General features: G+C 47.5%; 8 non-coding genes and 4 pseudogenes across 8 annotated transcripts; all 12 read left to right on the top strand.

Moving 5' to 3' along the window:
* The first annotated feature begins 23 nt into the window (after positions 1-23).
* On the top strand, positions 24-142 carry LOC122724755. Its single transcript, XR_006352208.1, has one exon. It is a non-coding gene; the product is annotated as a 5S ribosomal RNA (ribosomal RNA).
* Positions 143-534: 392 nt separating this feature from the next.
* LOC122724774 lies at positions 535-653 on the top strand (annotated as a pseudogene).
* A 402-nt stretch (positions 654-1,055) lies between these two features.
* Positions 1,056-1,174, top strand: LOC122724717. Its single transcript, XR_006352170.1, has one exon. It is a non-coding gene; the product is annotated as a 5S ribosomal RNA (ribosomal RNA).
* A 403-nt stretch (positions 1,175-1,577) lies between these two features.
* On the top strand, positions 1,578-1,692 carry LOC122724773 (annotated as a pseudogene).
* A 405-nt stretch (positions 1,693-2,097) lies between these two features.
* On the top strand, positions 2,098-2,216 carry LOC122724739. The gene has a single exon (XR_006352192.1). It is a non-coding gene; the product is annotated as a 5S ribosomal RNA (ribosomal RNA).
* Positions 2,217-2,611: 395 nt separating this feature from the next.
* On the top strand, positions 2,612-2,730 carry LOC122724749. Its single transcript, XR_006352202.1, has one exon. It is a non-coding gene; the product is annotated as a 5S ribosomal RNA (ribosomal RNA).
* Positions 2,731-3,047: 317 nt separating this feature from the next.
* On the top strand, positions 3,048-3,166 carry LOC122724759. Its single transcript, XR_006352212.1, has one exon. It is a non-coding gene; the product is annotated as a 5S ribosomal RNA (ribosomal RNA).
* A 2,425-nt stretch (positions 3,167-5,591) lies between these two features.
* Positions 5,592-5,710, top strand: LOC122724753. The gene has a single exon (XR_006352206.1). It is a non-coding gene; the product is annotated as a 5S ribosomal RNA (ribosomal RNA).
* Positions 5,711-7,106: 1,396 nt separating this feature from the next.
* LOC122724770 lies at positions 7,107-7,225 on the top strand (annotated as a pseudogene).
* Positions 7,226-7,632: 407 nt separating this feature from the next.
* LOC122724762 lies at positions 7,633-7,751 on the top strand. The gene has a single exon (XR_006352215.1). It is a non-coding gene; the product is annotated as a 5S ribosomal RNA (ribosomal RNA).
* Positions 7,752-8,163: 412 nt separating this feature from the next.
* Positions 8,164-8,297, top strand: LOC122724776 (annotated as a pseudogene).
* A 404-nt stretch (positions 8,298-8,701) lies between these two features.
* LOC122724754 lies at positions 8,702-8,820 on the top strand. The gene has a single exon (XR_006352207.1). It is a non-coding gene; the product is annotated as a 5S ribosomal RNA (ribosomal RNA).
* Positions 8,821-20,919: the final 12,099 nt, after the last annotated feature.

The following is a 20,919-nucleotide window of genomic DNA, read 5'->3' as shown; positions in this document are numbered from 1 at the left end:
AATTTGATTGCGAAGGACACAACGTGTGCGATGATACCAACACTAATGCACCGGATCCCATCAGAACTCCGAAGTTAAATGTGCTAGGGCAGGAGCAGTACTAAGATGGGTGACCTCTTAAGAAGTCCTCGTGTTGCACCCATGCTTTTTTTTTCCTTCTCCGCAGCGCTCCTCACCGCCGGCGGTACTATTTGGGCTGTTTATTTTCTCCCATTTGTATTGCTATCAATCTAAATACCTGTACATCTCGAAAAGTAAAACGGGAATGAAGAAAGAAAAATGAAGATCGCCGAAAGCAGACAAACCAGTAAGAAGACAGGGCCACGAGACGGAAAGACAGGCGGGGGAGGGAGTCCCGCAACGACAGAGCAGCACGAAGAGGGAAGAAGGCACTAGGACGGGAGGCGAAGAGGGGGCATGGGAAGGCACGGTACTGGAGCGGGGACCACGCTTCGGATGGAGAGGGGCAGGACGATGCCACGCCGTGCCGAGGTGGGGGAAGCGTATGTGTAATATGATTGCGAGGGACACAACGGGTGTGATCATACCATCACTAATGCACCGGATCCCATAACAACTTTGAAGTTAAACGTGCTTGGGCGAGAGCAGTACTAAGATGGGTGACCGATTGGAAAGTCCTCGTGTTGCACGCATACTTTTTTTTTATTTTCTTTTCCTTTTCCGCAGCGCACCTCACCGCCGGCGGTGCTATTTGGGCTACTTATATTCTCCCATTTGTATTGCTATCAATCTAAATACCTGTACATCTCAAAAAGTAAAACGGGAATGAAGAAAGAAAAATGAAGATCGCCGCAAGCAGACGAACAAGCAAGAAGACAGGGCCGCGAGACGGAAAGACAGGCGGGGGAGGGAGTCTCGCAACGACGGAGCAGCATGGGGAGGGGAGAAGGCACCAGGACGGGAGGCGAAGAGGGGGCAGGGGAAGGCATGGTACTGGAGCGGGGCCAATGCCTCGGATGGAGAGGGGCGGGACGGCGCCATGCCGCGCCGACGTGGGTGAAGCGTATATGTAATATGATTGCGAGGGACACGACGGGTGCGATCATACCATCACTAATGCACCGGATCCCATTAGAACTCCGAAGTTAAACGTGCTTGGGCAAGAGCAGTACTAAGTTGGGTGACCTCTTGGGAAGTCCTCGTGTTGCACCCATACTTTTTTTTTTATTTTCTTTTCCTCCTCCGCAGCTCTCCTCACCGCCGGTGGTGCTATTTGGGCTTTTTATTTTCTCCCATTTGTATTGCTATCAATCTAAATACCTGTACATCTCGATAAGTAAAACGGGAATGAAGAAAGAAAAATGAAGATCGCCGAAAGCGGACGAACGAGCAAGAAGACAGGGCCACGAGACGGAAAGACAGGCGGGGGAAGGAGTCCCGCAACGACGAAGCAGCACGGGGAGGAGAGAAGGCACTAGGACGGGAGGCGAAGAGGGGGCAGGGGAAGGCATGGTACGGGAGCGGGGCCCACGCGCCGGATGGAGAGGGGTGCGACGGTGCCACGCCGCGCCGAGGTGGGGGAAGCGTATGTGTAATATGATTGCGAGGGACACAACGGGTGCAATCATACCATCACTAATGCACTAGATCCCATCAGAACTCCTAAGTTAAACCTGCTTGGACGAGAGCAGTATTAAGATGGGTGACCGGGAAGTCCTCGTGTTGCACCCTTACTCTTTTTTTTTTAATTTTTTTTCCTCCTCCACAGCGCTCCTCACCACCGGCGGTACTATTTGGGCTTTTTATTTTCTCCCATTTGTATTGGTATCAATCTAAATACCTGTACATCTCGAAAAGTAAAACTGGAATGAAGAATGAAAAATGAAGATCGCTGAAAGCGGACGAACGAGCAAGAAGACAGGGCCACGAAACAGAATGACAGGCGGGGGAGGGATTCCCGCAGCGACGGAGCAGCACGGGGAGGGGAGAAGGCATTGGGATGGGAGGCGAAGAGGGGGCAGGGGAAGGCACGTTACGGGAGCGAGGCCCACGCGCCGGATGGAAAGGGGCGGGATGGCGCCGCGCCGCGCTGAGGTGGGGGAAGCGTATGTGTAATTTGATTGCGAGGGACACAATGGGTGCGATCATACAAGCACTAATGCATCGGATCCCATCAGAACTCCGAAGTTAAACGTGTTTGGGCGGGAGCAGTACTAAGATGGGTGACCTCTTGGGAAGTCCTCGTGTTGCACCCATACTTTTTTTTTTATTTTTTTTCCTTCTCTGCAGCGCTCCTTACCGCCGGCGGTGCTATTTGGGCTTTTTATTTTCTCCCATTTGTATTGCTATCAATCTAAATACCTGTACATCTCGAAAAGTAAAACGAGAATGAAGAAAGAAAAATGAAGATCACTGAAAGCGGACGAACTAGCAAGAAGACAGGGCCACGAGACGGAAAGACAGGTTGGGGAGGGAGTCCCACAGCGACGGAGAAGCACGGGGAGGGGAGAAGGCACTGGGACGGGAGGCGAAGAGGAGGCAGGGGAAGGCACAGTACGGGAGCGGGTCCCACGCGCCGGATGGAGAGAGGCGGGACGGCGCTGCGCCGAGGTGGGGGAAGCGTGTGTAATTTGATTATGAGCGACACAACGGGTGCGATCATACCAGCGCTAATGCACCGGATCCCATCAGATCTCCAAAGTTAAACGTGCTTGGGCGAGAGCAGTACTGAGATGGGTGACCTCTTGGGAAGTCCTCGTGTTGCACCCTTAATCTATTTTTTTTTTTTCCCTCCTCCGCAGCGCTCCTCACCGTCGGCGGTGCTTTTTGGGCTTTTTATTTTCTCCCATTTGTACTGCTATCAATCTAAATACCTGTACATCTCGGAAAGTAAAACGGGAATGAAGAAAGAAAAATGAAGATCGCTGAAAGCGGATGAACGAGCAAGAAGACAGGGCCACGAGACGGAAAGACAGGCGGGGGAGGGAGTCCCGCAGCTACAGAGCAGCACGGGGAGGGGAGAAGGCACTGGGATGGGAGGCGAAGAGGGGGCAGGGGAAGGCACGGTACGGGAGCGGGGACACAATGGGTGTGATCATACCAGCACTTATGCACCGGATGCCATCAGAACTCCGAAATTAAACGTACTTGGGCGAGAGCAGTACTATGATGGGTCACCTCTTGGGAAGTCCTCGTGTTGCACCCCTACTCTATTTTTTTTTCCTCCTCCGCAGTGCTCCTCACCGCCGGCGGTGCTTGACAGTGCAGTTGTCGAAGCCGGTCAAAAATAACCTCTATGGTTATCAACAATCTTACAACTGCAGATAGTGGTAAAGGATCGAATCCACAGAGAATTGAGTACTTATCTATTTTTCCCAAACAAGACCAATTAGAATCAGCTGAAAGCACAATTGAAGGCAAGTAGATCAAAAGTAAAGTGCAATAAAGTAAAAAGGGGGGTTTTGAGATTGATTGGTCTAATAACTATTGAAAGCAATTAAAAAAGCAAGTAATTTAAATAAAAGAGGAAATCAATATGAGAAAGGTCTAGTTGAAAATATGGATCCACTTTGGTTGTTTGGGTTGATCATTGAAAGTTAGGTTTTCTTGATTCATTCAATAGATTAGTTATGGGGGTGGAAAACGCTTCTCACCACCATGTCTCTCCTTATGATTAAATCAATTAGGGAACGTCCTCTAATCAATTACTAATTAACAAATTGCCAAGGAACGTCCTTGGGCCATAGGCATCAAAACAATTGTCAATTGCATAAAGAATGAGAGAGATCCAATCCTAGCTACTCAAACGCATGAGATGTTGCTAGATCATACAATTCCTTAGTTTTTACACCAAGTGTTCTTAGGTCAGAATATTTTCAGCAATTACGGACTAACAAATATCCCAACTAACAATCAATTAACTTTGCAATCAAGAATCAAGTGGCCAATTTGATCAAAACAACAAAGCAATCTTAGAATTAAGCACACAATTGCATGAATATTGAACTAATGAAAAGCAAACACTTTATGTTCAGATCTCACAACCCTTTAAACAACCTTAGTTTCAACCAATCCTCAACTAGAATTAAGGGTTTCAGCCACTCATGGCTGAACCAAAACAGAAAATAGAAGAAAAGAAAACAAAAAGATGAAGAACTAAAGTGGTGGAGAGGGAAGGATGGGGCTGCCGAACCCTTGGAGAAGATGGGGATCCAAAATCTGCCTCTTCTTGCCTTCAAAAGGATCTTAAATATGTCTTGAAAGGCTGCCTAGGGTTTCTTGGGTGTCCATGCACCTTTTAGAGGCTGCCCAAAGTGCCCTTGTGCCTTCTATGTGCATGTGTGGAGTTGCAAGGACTTTTTGGTCTTTTAATTGTTGTCCAAGTGTGTCCAAGAAGCCTTCTTCACATTATTCATGCACTAAAGAGGAAGGTGGAGCCTTGATTTGAATTTTGAATGTTCATGGCATAAAGTGGGAAACATGTGATCTTCAAGATTTGGCTCATTGAATAAGGAGGAGGCTGTTCGGAGGGACTTTCGGCCGCCTAAGGTAAGATTCGGAGGCTGGACTTTCGGATCTGGAGAAAGGTTTCGGCCGCCAAAGGAGCTGCCGAAGATAGGTGACTTTCGGCTCTGGACCAGGCTTTCGGCCGCTGAAAGTGCTTCCGAAGGTGACTGGCTTTCAGCTTCCGAAAGTGCTTCCGAAGGAGGTTGAGTTTCGCCTCTGGACTAGACTTTCGGCTTCCGAAAGTGCTTCCGAAGGTGGCTTTTCCAGATTTGGCACTTTTTGACATTTTTAAGAGCATTTTCTCCAAATTGTTCCTTTACACCTAATCTCTGTAAAACATGATTAAAAGAACAAAATTAGGTAGAATAGGTACAAATAAACATCAATAAGATCATGATAATATAGGCTAAAATATGCTCTATCAGTGCTATTTGGGCTTTTTATTTTCTCCCATTTGTATTGCTATCAATCTAAATACCTGTACATCTCGAAAAGTAAAACGGAAATGAAGAAAGAAAAATGAAGATCGCCGAAAGCGGACGAACGAGTAAGAAGACAGGGCCATGAGACGGAAAGACAGGCAGGGGAGCGAGACCCACAGCGACGGAGCAGCACAGGGAGGGGAGAAGGCACTGGGAAGGGAGGCAAAGAGGGGGCAGGGGAAGGCACGGTACGAGAGCGGGGCCCATGTGCCGGATGGAGAGGGGCGGGACGGCGCGCTACTCTTTTTTTTTTTATTTTTTTTCCTCCTCCGCATAGTCCTCATTGCCGGTGGTGCTATTTGGGCTTTTTATTTTCTTCCATTTGTATTGCTATCAATCTAAATACTTGTACATCTCGAAAAGTAAAACAGGAATGAAGAAAGAAAATTGAAGATCGCCGAAACCGGACGAACGAGCAAGAAGATAGGGCCACGAGATGAAAAGACAGGCGGAGGAGGGAGTCCCGCAGCGACGGAGCAGCACGGGGAGGGGAGAAGGCACTGGGACGGGAGGCGAAGAGGGGGTAGGGGAAGGCACGGTACGGGAGCAGGGCCCACGCGCCGGATGGAGAGGGACAGGACGGCGCCGCGCCGTGCCGATGTGGGGGAAGCGTATGTGTAATTTGATTGCGAGGGACAAAATGGGTGCGATCATACTAGCACTAATGCACCGGATCCCATCAGAACTTTGAAGTTAAATGTGCTTGGGCGAGAGCAGTATTAAGATGGGTGACCTCTTGGGAAGTTCTCGTCTTGCACCCCTACCCTTTTTTTTATTTTTTATTTTTTTTCCTCCTCCGCAGTTCTCCTCACCGCCAGCGGTGCTATTTGGGCTTTTTATTTTCTTCCATTCGTATTGCTATCAATCTAAATACCTGTATATCTCGAAAAGTAAAACGGGAATAAAGAAAGAAAATTGAAGATCGCCGAAAGCGGACGAACGAGCAAGAAGACAGGGCCACTAGACGGAAAGACAGGCGGGGGAGGGAGTCGAGCATCACGGGGGGGGGGGGGGAAGGCACTGGGACGGGAGGCAAAAAGGGGGCAGAGGAAGGCACGGTACGGGAGCGGGGCCCACGCGCCTGATGGAGAGGCGCTCCTCACCGCCGACGGTGCTATTTGGGCTTTTTATTTTCTCCCATTTGTATTGCTATCAATCTAAATACCTGTACATCTCGAAAAGTAAAACAAGAATAAAGAATAAAAATTGAAGATCGCCGAAAGAGGACGAACGAGCCAGAAGACAGGGCCACTAGACAGAAAGTCAGGCGGGGCAGGGAGTCCCGCAGTGACGGAGCAGCACGGGGAGGGGAGAAGGCACTGGGACGGGAGGCGAAGAGGGGGTAGGGGAAGGAACGGTACGGGAGCGGGGCCCACGCACCGGATGGAGTGGGGCGGGACGGCGCGCTACTCTATTTTTTTATTTTTTTTCCTCCTTCGCACAGTCCTCACCGCCGGCGGTGCTATTTGGGCTTTTTAATTTCTCCCATTTGTATTGCTATCAATCTAAATACCTGTACATCTCGAAAAGTAAAACGAGAATAAAGAATAAAAATTGAAGATCGCCGAAAGAGGACGAACGAGCAAGAAGACAGGGCCACTAGATAGAAAGACAGGCGGGGGAGGGAGTCCCGCAGTGACGGAGCAGCACGGGGAGGGGAGAAGGCACTGGGACGGGAGGCGAAGAGGGTGTAGGGGAAGGCACGGTACGGGAGCGGGGCCCACGCGCCGGATGGAGTGGGGCGGGACGGCGCGCTACTCTATTTTTTTATTTTTTTTCCTCCTTCGCACAGTCCTCACCGCCGGCGGTGCTATTTGGGCTTTTTATTTTCTCCCATTTGTATTGCTATCAATCTAAATACTTGTACATCTCGATAAGTAAAACGGGAATGAAGAAAGAAAAATGAAGATCGCCGAAAGCGGACGAACGAGCAAGAAGACAGGGCCACGAGACGGAAAGACAGGCGGGGAAGGGAGTCTCGCAGCGACGGAGCAGCACGGGGAGGGGAGAAGGCACTGGGACGGGAGGCGTAGAGGGTGCAGGGGAAGGCACGGTACGGGAGTGGGGCCCACGAGCCGGTTGGAGAGGGGCGGGATGGCGCCGCGCCGTACTGATGTGGGGGAAGCGTATGTGTAATTTGATTGCGAGGGACAAAACGGGTGCGATCATACTAGCATTAATGCATCGGATCCCATCAGATCTCTGAAGTTAAATGTGCTTGGGCGATAGCAGTACTAAGATGGGTGACCTCTTGGGAAGTCCTCGTCGTGCATCTTACACTTTTTTTTATTTTGTATTTTTTTCCTCCTCCGCAGCGCTCCTCACCGTCGGCGGTGCTATTTGGGCTTTTTATTTTCTCCCATTTGTATTGCTATCAATCTAAATACTTGTACATCTCGATAAGTAAAACGGGAATGAAGAAAGAAAAATGAAGATCGCCGAAAGCGGACGAACGAGCAAGAAGACAGGGCCACGAGACGGAAAGACAGGCGGGGAAGGGAGTCTCGCAGCGACGGAGCAGCACGGGGAGGGGAGAAGGCACTGGGACGGGAGGCGTAGAGGGTGCAGGGGAAGGCACGGTACGGGAATGGGGCCCACGAGCCGGTTGTAGAGGGGCGGGATGGCGCCGCGCCGTACTGATGTGGGGGAAGCGTATGTGTAATTTGATTGCGAGGGACAAAACGGGTGCGATCATACTAGCACTAATGCATCGGATCCCATCAGATCTCTGAAGTTAAATGTGCTTGGACGAGAGCAGTACTAAGATGGGTGACCTCTTGGGAAGTCCTCGTCGTGCACCCTACTCTTTTTTTTATTTTGTATTTTTTTCCTCCTCCGCAGCGCTCCTCACCGCCGGCGGTGCTATTTGGGCTTTTTATTTTCTTCCATTTGTATTGCTATCAATCTAAATACCTGTACATCTCGAAAATTAAAACGGGAATAAAGAAAGAAAATTGAAGATCGTCGAAAGCGGACGAACGAGCAAGAAGACAGGGCCACGAGACGGAAAGACGGGCGTGGGAAGGAGTTCCGTAGCGACAAAGCAGCACGGGGAGGGGAGAAGGCACTGGGACGGGAGGCAAAGAGGGGGTAGGGGAAGGCACGGTACGGGAGCGGGGCCCATACGCCGGATGGAGAGGGGCGGGACGGCGCCGCGCCGCGCCGCGCCGAGGTGGGGGAAGCATATGTGTAATTTGATTGCGAGGGACACAACGGGTGCGATCATACCATTACTAATGCACCGGTTCCCATCAGAACTCCGAAGTTAAACATGGTTGGTCGAGAGCAGTACTAAGATGGGTGACCTCTTAAGATGTCACCTCTTAGGATGTCCTCGTGTTGCACCCCTACTCTTTTTTTTTTTATTTTTTTCTTCCTCCGCAGCCCTTCTCACCGCCAGCGGTGCTATTTGGGCTTTTTATTTTCTCCCATTTGTATTGCTATCAATCTAAATACCTGTACATCTCGAAAAGTAAAGCGGGAATGAAGAAAGAAATATGAAGATCGCCGAAAGCGGATGAACGAGCAAGAAGACAGGGCCACGAGACGGAAAGGCAGGCGGGGCAGAGAGTCTCGCAGCGACAGAACAGCACGGGGAGGGGAGAAGGAACTGGGACGGGAGGCGAAGAGGGAGCAGGGGAAGGCACGGTACGGGAGCGGGGCCCATGCGCCGGATGGAGAGGGGCGGGACGGCGCCGCGCCGCGCCGAGGTGGGGGAAGCATATGTGTAATTTGATTGCGAGGGACACAACGGGTGCGATCATACCATCATTAATGCATCGGATCCCATCAGAACTCCGAAGTTAAACATGCTTGGGCGAGAGCAGTACTAAGATAGATGACCTCTTGGGAAGTCCTCGTGTTGCACCCTAACTATTTTTTTTATTTTTTTTCCTTAAACCCCTACTATTTTTTTTTTTCCTCCTCCACAACGCTCCTCACCGCCGGGGTGCTATTTGGACTTTTTATTTTCTCCCATTTGTATTGCTATCAATCTAAATACCTGTACATCTTGAAAAGTAAAACGGGAATGAAGAAAGAAAACTGAAGATCGCAGAAAGCGGACGAACGAGCAAGAAGACAGGGCCACGAGACGGAAATACAGGCGGGAGAGGGAGTCCCGCAGCGACAGATGTAACGATCCGGAAATCGGACCGCTACCGGCGCTAGGATCCAGATCGACTTAAGGTCACCGGGACCCGTAGCAAGCCTAACATACATCCTGTAAACCAGTTAAATGCCATACATGATCAAACATAAACATGAAACTTTAAACTTTTTCTTTCCTTTACCAAGCTTAACCTGTGCATGCACAAATCCATAAACTTAAAACCCCACACTGGAGCCCTCATCAAATGCTCCAATGGGGAAACATATCATACATTAAGCTTGGTTTGCATAAAATATCATTAAAACATTTGAGAATGATCATGTGCCAAAAGGGATTAACCATACATGACTAGGGCAAAGCACAACTCTAACCATGACATGTCATTACATATCCTTATATTTCAATACATACTTTTACATTATTACATAACTTTACAAATACATCATGTCCACTACTATCCTATTACATAATCATGACCATAACCATAACCTGCTGACCTCCTGAACTATCTCTGACCCTGCAAACCTGGGGTTAGGGGAGAGGGGTGAGCTAAAAAGCCTAGTGAACAGAAACCATAAAGGAAAAGCAGTTGATTTAAAACGTATGCTTTCATGGAATGCATCACATCACAAACAAATCATATCAAGGATGAATTTGTCACCAATAGCCCTCTACATAGGAATCTCATATCATAATAAGTTCAGCAATACTTTGTGCCAGGGGCGATACGGCCATACCTGGTCTTCTCTAACTCTGTGCCAGGGGCGATACGGCCACACCTGGTCTTCTCTTACTCTGTGCCAGTGGCGATACGGCCACACTTGGTCTTCGATCTCATATCATATCATACATATCATATCGTATCATTTCATAACATGTCATATCATATCATACTGAGGGCTAGAGGATCATCCAATATCCATCCATATCATCACCATCGTATTATGCAATGTATCATATTCGTGAATTTCTAATGCAAATAACCTATTACATAACATGGCATTCATGATGCATGAACATGCTTAAAACATTCGATTTATTTAAAACTTAGTTCAGTTCCACTCACCTCTGGCTAGCTTTGGACAAACTCTGAAGCAGCTAACTCACTGCTGAACACCTCGGTTCCTCGGGTCCGATCCTACACAGGTGGACTCAAATGAGGGACCAAACACACTCTAAACAACTCATAAACAACTCCCCAAAAACCTCCTAAAACATCACCAAAGCATGCATAGAAAACACCCAAGAAAAGGCTGAACAGGACACTTTCGGCGGCAGGTTCGGCGGCCGAAAGTCCCTCCAGAGCCGAAGCTCAGCCACTTTCAGTGGCACCTTCGGCAGCCGAAAGTCCTTCCCAGAGACGAAAGTCATGCATGTTCGGCGGCACCTTCGGCAGCCGAATCTCCCCTCCAGAGCCGAAAGTCCAACTTTCGGGGGCAAGGTTCGGCAGCCAAAAGCTGCCTCCACAGGCAGGTTCGGCGGCCGAAAGACCCTTCGGCTGCTGAACCTGAGTTCATCCAGAACTCAACCTCATGCACAAACAAGCCTCCAAACATCCTAAACATGCATTCAACCTCTCAAAAACATGCATAACTCCTTAACCATTCATAGAGGAGCTTAACAACTAGATTAAACTCCAAAAACAACATCAAAAAGCATACATAAATAGCTTATGACCCACATAAGCCAAAACCATTAAAACAACCCATAATCTCACTTGCCCTCTCCCAATCATGCATACACTCTCCAACATGCATATAGGGCATAAACACTAGTCCAAGCCCCCAACAATCAGCACATAAACACACATTGGGCACAAAACCCACATAAGCCTAAACATGCATATCTACCCATACACAACCATTAAAACCTCTTAAAACTTCATTAAACACAAAGGGAAGCAAGGATCTACACTTACCTCTTGAATATCTAGGGTTGGTGCGATCCCTGATTCGGAGGTGTGGAGGATCCAAGCTCCAAAGGCCTCCAAGCTCCCAAACTTCTATTTAAGCTTCAAAACTTCAAAACAAGGGTAGAACTCATGAAAACTTGAGGGATGGGTAGAGAAAGCATGAAAACGACCAAAGGAGGACAAAAAATCACCTGAGCTCGAGAATGGGGAGAAAACTCGCCCATTTCCGATCTGAGGGCTCTTTATAGGTGGCCTGGTCAACCACCTTCGGCAGCCTAACGTGCCCCCTAAACTCATGCATGTTCGGCGACAGAACCTTGGTTCGTTCAAATAAAGCTTTCGGAGGCCAAAAGTGCTCCCGAAACCTTCCCATGTTCGGCGGCCGAACTTCACTTTCGGCGGCCGAACCTGGCAAATGCCTCCCTGGCCTAAACCTTTAGAAACTCATTTCTTTTCCATTAAAAACCATAAAATTATGTGAAAACATTTTAAAAGCACACTTTACCCTTCTAGAAGACTCTGGCATCTTCAGAATTCCAGATTCCAACGGAGATTCCGCCGGAAAGTAGGGATTCCGATGCCGAAATCTAGCCGGGTATTACATTCTTCCCCCCTTAAGAACATTCGTCCCCGAATGTTCCTCAACTAGCACATGCATAAACATAACATAAACACAATCATAACAACACATAAACTCTAGTCTATAGAGAAACACGGTACCACTGGAGTATGAACTCCCGGTCTCCCAGGTGCACTTTTCATCTTAAGGTGATTCCAAGGGACTTTCACCATCGGGATTTCCTTGTTTCCACACTTTCTGACTTGCGTGTCTGCGGTCCGTACTAGCTACTCAACATAGGTGAGATCCTCTACGATCTCCACCTCTGGTTCCTTTAAGAACCTCACTCGGATCCGACACGAACTCATATACCGTGGAAACATGGAAAAACGGATGGATCTCTTCCATTGAAGTGGGCAAATCTAACTCGTAGGATACATTCCCAATCCTTTGCAGGATTTCAAAGGGTCCGATGTATCTTAGAGTTAGTTTACCCTTTTTCCCATAACGAATCACCCTCTCTTAGGAGACACCCCCAGCAATACCACAATCTTCTCCTAGACCTTAACAAGCTTTCACTGCGCACTCTGATAAAACTCTTCCCCCTTCTGGAACTCTACACAACTTTTTCGCTGACTCACAGCAGTTCTACTTCTTTCTCTAACCACCGGCCTTCTCTCCACTGTAATATGGGATAAACTGCCAAGTGATCTCCAGCTGAGGACGTCTAACATAACATTTGCCTCACCCAGACGATATTGGATCTTGCAATCATAGTCACTATGCAGTTCTACCCATCTTCTCTGCCTTAGGTTCAACTCTAACTGACTCAAGATGTACTGCCAACTGTTATGATCTGTAAAGATCTCACATTTTACCCCATGAAGGTAATGCCTCCACATCTTGAGTGCAAAGATTACAACTGCCATCTCTAGATCATGTGTAGGATAATTCAACTCATGCTTCTTCAGCTACCTAGAAACATAAGCAATTACCCCATCACTTGCACTAACACACAATCTAACCCCACACGGGACGCGTCACAGAACAGTGCGAAATCTTCATTACTGGTAGGCAGAGCTACCACCGGTGCTGACGTCAACCTTTTCTTCGGCTCTTCAAAGCTCTCTTCACACTGAGAAGACCACACAACCCTCTGGTTCTTCTTGATCCATCTGGTCATAGGAGCGGCAACTCTAGAGAAGTTCTGGATGAACCTCCAGTAGGTAACCTGCCCAACCCAAAAAGCTCTTGATCTTTGTCACTGCAATGGGCCTGGGCTAGTCAGCTACAACTTCAACTTTCTAGAGGTCTACCTCACTTTTCTTTTTCCGACATACCATGACCCAAGAAAGATATGCTCCTTGACCGGAACTCACATTTGGAGAACTGGGCATCCAAGCCATGTTCTCTTAGGATCTGCAATCCTAACCTCAGATAATGGGCATACTTTTCTGTATTTTTGGAACTCTCCGAGGTACCGTCAATGAAGACAATAACGAAGTGATCCAAAAACCGACTAAAACTCTGCTTATGAGATCCATGAATGCTGTAGGGGCGTTCATTAACTCGAACGACATTACTAGGAACTCATAGTGCCCATATCTGATTCTAAACACCGTCTTCGGTACATCTTCTTCCTTGATCTTAACTGATGGTACCTGGACTTCAGATCTATCTTGGAAAGGCAACCAGCTCCTGCTAGCTGGTTTAAAATAGATCGTCGATCCAAGGTAACAAATACTTGTTCTGGGTAGAGACTTTGTTCAACGACTGGTAGTCGATACAAAGTCCTAGGGATCCATCCTTCATTTTCACAACCAACACTAGAGTATCACAGGGCGAGGTACTCAGTCGGATGAAACCCTTGGCTACCAACTTTTATAACTGCTCTTTCTGCTCCTTTACCTCTGCAGGTTTCACCCTATGGGGAGGGGTAGGGACGGCTCTGGTCCCCATTATCACTTTCATTTAAAACTCCATCCCCCTAGTAGATGGTACACCCGACGGCCTGTCTGGGAAAACATCTAAGAACTTTCTGACTACGGGCACTGAGACGGGTTCCCTGACCTGACTACTGACTCCCTCACAAGAGCTAAAAACTCCTGATAATCTCTCCTGAGTAACCTACAAGCCTGAGGGACTGATATCAAACCTCTAGGTATCCCAACCTTGTCCTCTCTAAGGACTACCTCTGATCCATCCTGAACTCTGAACCTGACTACCTCGTCTCTGCTATCCAAGGTAGCACTATGAGCAGAAAGCCAATCCATCCCTAGAATGACCTCAGAATCAGTCAAATCTAGAACCACTAGGTCGGCTGGAAGGCATCTACTCACAACACACTCTGAACTATACCGACAGACTGACTCTGCCACTGATGGATCACGCTTGGGTCCACTGACCCAAAGGGGACACTCTTACCCAAAAGCTATCCAACCCACTCTATCTACGGCTCTCGAAACAACAAAGAAAGAGAAATTTCAGGGTTCATTACAGCATACACATCAAAACATAAGAGAATGAGATTACCTGTCACCGCCATGTCCGATGTGTTAGCCTCCTGTTGTGCCATGGAGAAGATCCGAGCTGGAGCTGGTGGACCTTCACCTAGGGAACCTGCTGAAGAAGGGGCTGCCTCCCTTCCTCTACCTCAATCACTGCCCTGAAACATGGCTGGAGCTACTGGTTGAGCCATACCGCCTGGAGCTGTCTGATGGGACGGTGCCATCAAAGCTACCCTAGGACACTCCCAAGCTATGTGTCCCTCCTGGCCGCATCTGTAACATGCTGTAGTCCCAATTCGACAGACTCCCTTGTGCGGTCTACCGCACCTCGTACACTCTGCAACCTCCGTGCCTAAACTCGAGCCACCTTCTAATCCCAGACCAGACTTTATCCGACTTCAGAACTTGTTCTTCTTCGACCTTCTGAGGCCTCTGTCACCCTTTTTACTTTTCATGGTAGCATCGTTCAAAGAGGAGAGATTAACATCACTCGTCCCCGGGACTTTAGAACCCGAAGACTGTGCCACAGACTGATTAACTGACCCCTGAATGATGGCACTAGCCTCCATCTTCCGAGCCATATCCACTATAGCATGGAAACTCTCCCTCTCTGCAAATTGGATTAAAGAGGAATACCTGGAGTGGAGTCTCATGGTATACCTCCTTGCTCTCTTCTGATTACTATCATAGGCTTGCCCCACATACGACAACAATTCCAAAAACTTGTCGGTAAACTCATCTACACTCATCTCTTCCGTCTGCCTCAGCTGCTCAAACTCAATCATCCTCAGCTCTCTGGAACTATCTGGAAAAGCCCATCCTGCAAACTCATTGGCAAACTGCTCCTAGGATAAGCTTTCCAACCTTGGGTCCACATAGTTTTTGAACCATTCCCTTGCCTTCTTACATTTCAATGTGAACCCTGCCATCTGAATGGCTCTACTGTCACTTGCTCCCAACTCATCAGTTATCATCTTTACCGTTCTGAGATACTCAAAAGGGTCATCACCTATTTCAAACTTGGGAGCATCCAACTTTAGGTAATCTGTCATCTTTACCTTACCCCCAACTGATGAGCTAGGTTTGGGTATCTGGACATCAGGAACTATTGGTTCTGTTGGCGGTGGAGGAGGTGCAGCATTCCCTGGGTTAGGGTTTGCTGGACCTGGGTGAAAGGATGAGGGTGGAAACATGGGGTACTGTGGGTACGGTGGGTAAAAGGGAGGATAGGGCATGAAGGTGGGGTATGGGTGGTAACTGGAATAATCCGATGTACTCCCCATCGGATACCCTAGGCCTTGTGGATAGGGTTGGTACTGGGGTGGGTGAACAAAACCCGAGGCTTGAGTGCCTCCTTGGGACTCTTCCATACCCTCTACTGACATACTCATGCCCAGACTACTATCTCTTCTCTGATCATCCTCCTCTGATTCCCTCACATCATCTGACATTCTGCCCAAAACTGATCCCCTTCTGCTTGCATCAAAAGACCTTCTAGGGTCCCTTGATGTTCCTTCTCTACTAGTCCTACAAGACCTTGCCCTTTGCAGAGCAGGGGGGTGGGCATCCATGCCCTCATTCTCTGGCGGAGCTCCAATCAATCTAGCAGATCGACGAGTTCCTCTCATCCTGCTTTCTGAAAAGCACAACACACACACTTGAGCATTAACATCATATGACCCATGTGAGAACACATGAATCCTCATCACATCCATCACATACATAGCATATCATTAATGCACATGTCTTTAGTCATGGAATTACACATCATCATACAAGACAGGACTCCACATCCTATCCTAGTGGACATGATCTTCCTATTGTGCTTGCCCTTCTATAACCTTTATGAGCCCGACACACTATAGGTCCGACCATATGAACCTAGGGCTCTGATACCGATCTGTAATGACCCAAAAATTGGACCGCTACCGGCGCTATGATCCAGATCGACTTAAGGTCGCCGGGACCCGTAGCAAGCCTAACATACATCCTGTAAACCAGTTAAATCCCATACATGATCAAACATAAACCTGAAACTTTAAACTTTTTCTTTCCTTTACCAAGCTTAACCTGTGCATGCACAAATCCATAAACTTAAAACCCCACACTGAAGCCCTCATCAAATGCTCCAATGGGGCAACATATCATACATTAAGCTTGGTTTGCATAAAACATCATTAAAACATTTGAGAAAGATCATGTGCCAAAAGGGATTAGCCATACATGACTGGGGCAAAGCACAACTCTAACCATGACATGTCATTACATATCCTTACATTTCAATACATACTTTTACATTATTACATAACTTTACAAATACATCATGTCCACTACTATCCTTGTAATACCCGGCTAGACTCCGGTATCGGAATTCCTACCGTCCGGTGGAATCTTGGATGTCGGAAGCCTCTAGTAGGGTAGAAACATGTTTTCATAAAATGTTTTAATGTTTTTCATGGTTTTAAGTGAGAAGGAAATGAGTTTTTGCATGAAAACAACCTTGGAGGAAAACCCAGGTTCGGCCGCCGAACCTCAAGTTCAGCCGCCGAACATGCAGGCATTTCGGGTGTGCCTTAGGCCCCCGAAGGCATAAGTGAGGGAAGTCCAGGTTCGGCCGCCGAACATGGCATGCATGCGGAGGCACGTTCGGCCTCCGAACATGGCCTGGCCAGCCACTATAAAAGGGTCCCTTAGCCGAAATGGGCGAGCTTTTCTCCCCATTTTCGGCCAAGGTGAGCTCTCCGCCGTCCCTCACCAATCTTTGAGTTCTTCCTTCAAATCTTTCACGATTTTCACAAGTTTTCATCTTGTTTTGAAGATTTTCAAGTTTTGAGCTTTGAGACCCAAGGAAGTTGAAAATCTCCCATCTCCAAGATTAGGTCGTCTCTTTCTCGATCTTCAAGAGGTAAGAGCCGATCTTAAGCTCATTGCATGTTTTAAGTAAGTTTTATAAAGATCTATGGGGTAGAATGCATGTTTAGCTTATGGTTAGGTTTATGAGTTTATGTGGTGTTTTTGAACAATGTGGCTTGCAAATGCATGATTGATGTGTTGTAGATGGGGTTTTAGATAGTTTGAAGCCCCTAGGAGCTTGTATGCTTGTGTATGTGTGTTGTAGAATAGGTTTATGCATGTTTGGATGGAATGGGAGGCGTATATGCATTGAAGAGCTGAGTTTCTGCCACTAAGGGAGAAACCAGGTTCGGCAGCCGAAGGAACTTTCGGCCGCCGAACATGCTTGTGGAAGCAGCCTTCGGCTGCCGAAGCTTGCCCCCGAAAGGAGACTTTCGTCTCTGTTTGGGAGTTTCGGCCGCCGAAAGTGCCGCCGAACATGCATGAGTTTCGCCTCTGTCTGGGAGTTTCGGCCGTCGAAGGTGCCGCTGAACCTGCCTGACTTTTGGCTCTGGAGGGACTTTCGGCCGCCGAACCTGCCGCCGAAAGTGCCCTGTCCAGCCTTCCTTTGCATGTTTTTGCATGGATGTTCTGAGGTGTTTTAGAGGTTTTTGGGGGATGTTTTCAGAGTCATGTTATAGTATGTTGGTCCCTCATTTGAGTCCACCTGTGTAGGTTCGGACCCGAGGAACCGAGGACCTCAGCAGTGAGTCAGCTGCTTCAATCAGTGTCAGAGCTAGCCAGAGGTGAGTAGAATAAACTCTTATGTTTTAAATAAAATGAAAGTTTTAGCATGAATCATCCATCATAAATGCCATGTGATATTTTAGGGTGTTTTCATTAGAATTCACGAATATGTTGCATTACATATCTTGATGTTGTTGTGGATGGATGTTGGATGACCCATTGGTCCTCAGTATGATGAGATGTGATATGATATGTAAGACCAGGTGTGGCCTGCACTACGCCCCTGGCACTATGTAAGGGAAAGACTGGGTGTGGCCTGCAGTACGCCCCCGGCACAGTTGGACATGTATGTTATGTTTTATGTAAGAGAAAGACCAGGTGTGGCCTGCACTACGCCCCTGGCACAGTTGGACTATGTAGAGGACCCTTGGTGACAAGTCCATCCTTGATGTGATATGGTTGTGATGTGATGCATTACATGATAGCATGTGTTTTAAATTGTTATTATATTTTTGCTCACTGGGCTTTAGTAGCTCACCCCTCTCCCAAATTCCCCAGGTTTGCAGGTACAGGGTAGACCAGGAGGTCAGCAAGAGTATTGAAGTCATTTGTATGTAATAGATAGAATGTGGACATGATAAATTGTAAAGTTATGAATAGTTATGTAATGTAATGATATTGAGGATTAGAGGTTGTGCTTGACCTATGTGTAAGGTATCCCTTTTAATGCATGATCCTAGATCTTTTATGATGTTTATGTAAACCAACTCAACATATGTTGTATCGCCCATTGGGGCATTGATGAGATCCCACAGAGGGATCATGTTTATGATTATGTTCAGTGCATGCACAGGTTGAGTTTGGTGTATGAATGAAAGAAAAGTTTTAAATTTTATGTATGTTCTTGATCATGTATGGGATTAAACAGGTTTACAGGTTGTATGTCAGGCTTGCTACGGGTTCCGGCGGCCTTAAGCCGACCTCGATCCTAGCGCCGGTAGCGGTCCGATTTTCGGGTCGTTACAATCCTATTACATAATCATGACAATAACCATAACCTGCTGACCTCCTGAACTATCTCTGACCCTGCAAACCTGGGGTTAGGGGAGTGGGGTGAGCTAAAAAGCCTAGTGAACAGAAACCATAAAGGAAAAGCAGTTGATTTAAAACGTATGCTATCATGGAATGCATCACATCACAAACAAATCATATCAAGGATGAATTTGTCACCAATAGCCCTCTACATAGGAATCTCATATCATAATAAGTTCAGCAATACTTTGTGCCAGGGGCGATACGGCCATACCTGGTCTTCTCTAACTCTGTGCCAGGGGCGATACGGCCACACCTGGTCTTCTCTTACTCTGTGCCAGGGGCGATACGGCCACACTTGGTCTTCGATCTCATATCATATCATACATATCATATCGTATCATTTCATAACATGTCATATCATATCATACTGAGGGCTAGAGGATCATCCAATATCCATCCATATCATCACCATCGTATTATGCAATGTATCATATTCGTGAATTTCTAATGCAAATAACCTATTACATAACATGGCATTCATGATGCATGAACATGCTTAAAACATTCGATTTATTTAAAACATAGTTCAGTTCCACTCACCTCTGGCTAGCTTTGGACTAACTCTGAAGCAGCTAACTCACTGCTGAAAACCTCGGTTCCTCGAGTCCGATCCTACACAGGTGGACTCAAATGAGGGACCAAACACACTCTAAACAACTCATAAACAACTCCCCAAAAACCTCCTAAAACATCACCAAAGCATGCATAGAAAACACCCAAAAAAAGGCTGGACAGGGCACTTTCGATGGCAGGTTCGGCGGCCGAAAGTCCCTTCAGAGCTGAAACTTAGGCACTTTCAGCGGCACCTTCGGCGGCCGAAAGTCCTTCCCAGAGACGAAAGTCATGCATGTTCGGCGGCACCTTCGGCGGCCAAATCTCCCCTCCAGGGCCAAAAGTCCAACTTTCGGGGGCAAGGTTCGGCAGCCAAACGCTGCCTCCACAGGCAGGTTCGGCGGCCGAAAGTCCCTTCGGCTGCCGAACCTGAGTTCATCCAGAACTCAACCTCATGCACAAACAAGCCTCCAAACATCCTAAACATGCATTCAACCTCTCAAAAACATGCATAACTCCTTAACCATTCATAGAGGAGCTTAACAACTAGATTAAACTCCAAAAACAACATCAAAAAGCATACATAAATAGCTTATGACCCACATAAGCCAAAACCATTAAAACATCTCATAATCTCACTTGCCCTCTCCCACATGCATATAGGGCATAAACACTAGTCCAAGCCACATCTCATAATCTCACTTGCCCTCTCCCACATGCATATAGGGCATAAACACTAGTCCAAGCCCCCAACAATCAGCACATAAACACACATTGGGCACAAAACCCACATAAGCCTAAACATGCATATCTACCCATACACAACCATTAAAACCTCTTAAAACTTCATTAAACACAAAGGGAAGCAAGGATCTACACTTACCTCTTGAAGATCGAGGGTTGGTGCGATCCCTAATTCGGAGGTGTGGAGGATCCAAGCTCCAAAGGCCTCCAAGCTCCCAAACTTCTATTTAAGCTTCAAAACTTCAAAACAAGGGTAGAACTCATGAAAACTTGAGGGATGGGTAGAGAAAGCATGAAAACGACCAAAGGAGGACAAAAAATCACCTGAGCTCGAGAATGGGGAGAAAACTCGCCCATTTCCGATCTGAGGGCTCTTTATAAGTGGCCTGGTCAACCACCTTCGGCAGCCTAACGTGCCCCCTAAACTTATGCATGTTCGGCGGCCGAACTTGAGGTTCGGCGGCCGAACCTTGGTTCGTTCAAACAAAGCTTTCGGAGGCCAAAAGTGCTCCCGAAACCTTCCCATGTTTGGCGGCCGAACTTCACTTTCGGCAGCTGAAACTGGCAAATGCCTCCCTGGCCTAAACCTTTAGAAACACATTTCTTTTCCATTAAAAACCATAAAATTATTTGAAAACATTTTAAAAACACACTTTACCCTTCTAGAAGACTCTGGCATCTTCAGAATTCCAGATTCCAACGGAGATTCCGCCGGAAAGTAGGGATTCCGATGCCGGAATCTAGCAGGGTATTACAACGGAGAAGCACGGGGAGGGGAGAAGGCACTGGGACGGGAGGCGAAGAGGGGGCAGGGGAAGGCACGGTATGGGAGCGGGGCCCACGCCCCGGATAAAGAGGGGCAGGACGGCGCCGTGCTGCGCCGAGGTGGGGGAAGCGTATGTGTAATTTTA

This window comes from Manihot esculenta, chromosome 9 (assembly GCF_001659605.2).
Source record: "Manihot esculenta cultivar AM560-2 chromosome 9, M.esculenta_v8, whole genome shotgun sequence".
Classification (NCBI taxonomy): domain Eukaryota; kingdom Viridiplantae; phylum Streptophyta; class Magnoliopsida; order Malpighiales; family Euphorbiaceae; genus Manihot; species Manihot esculenta.
Note: the sequence above shows the minus strand (reverse complement) of the source record. Positions and strands in the feature narration are given on the sequence as shown.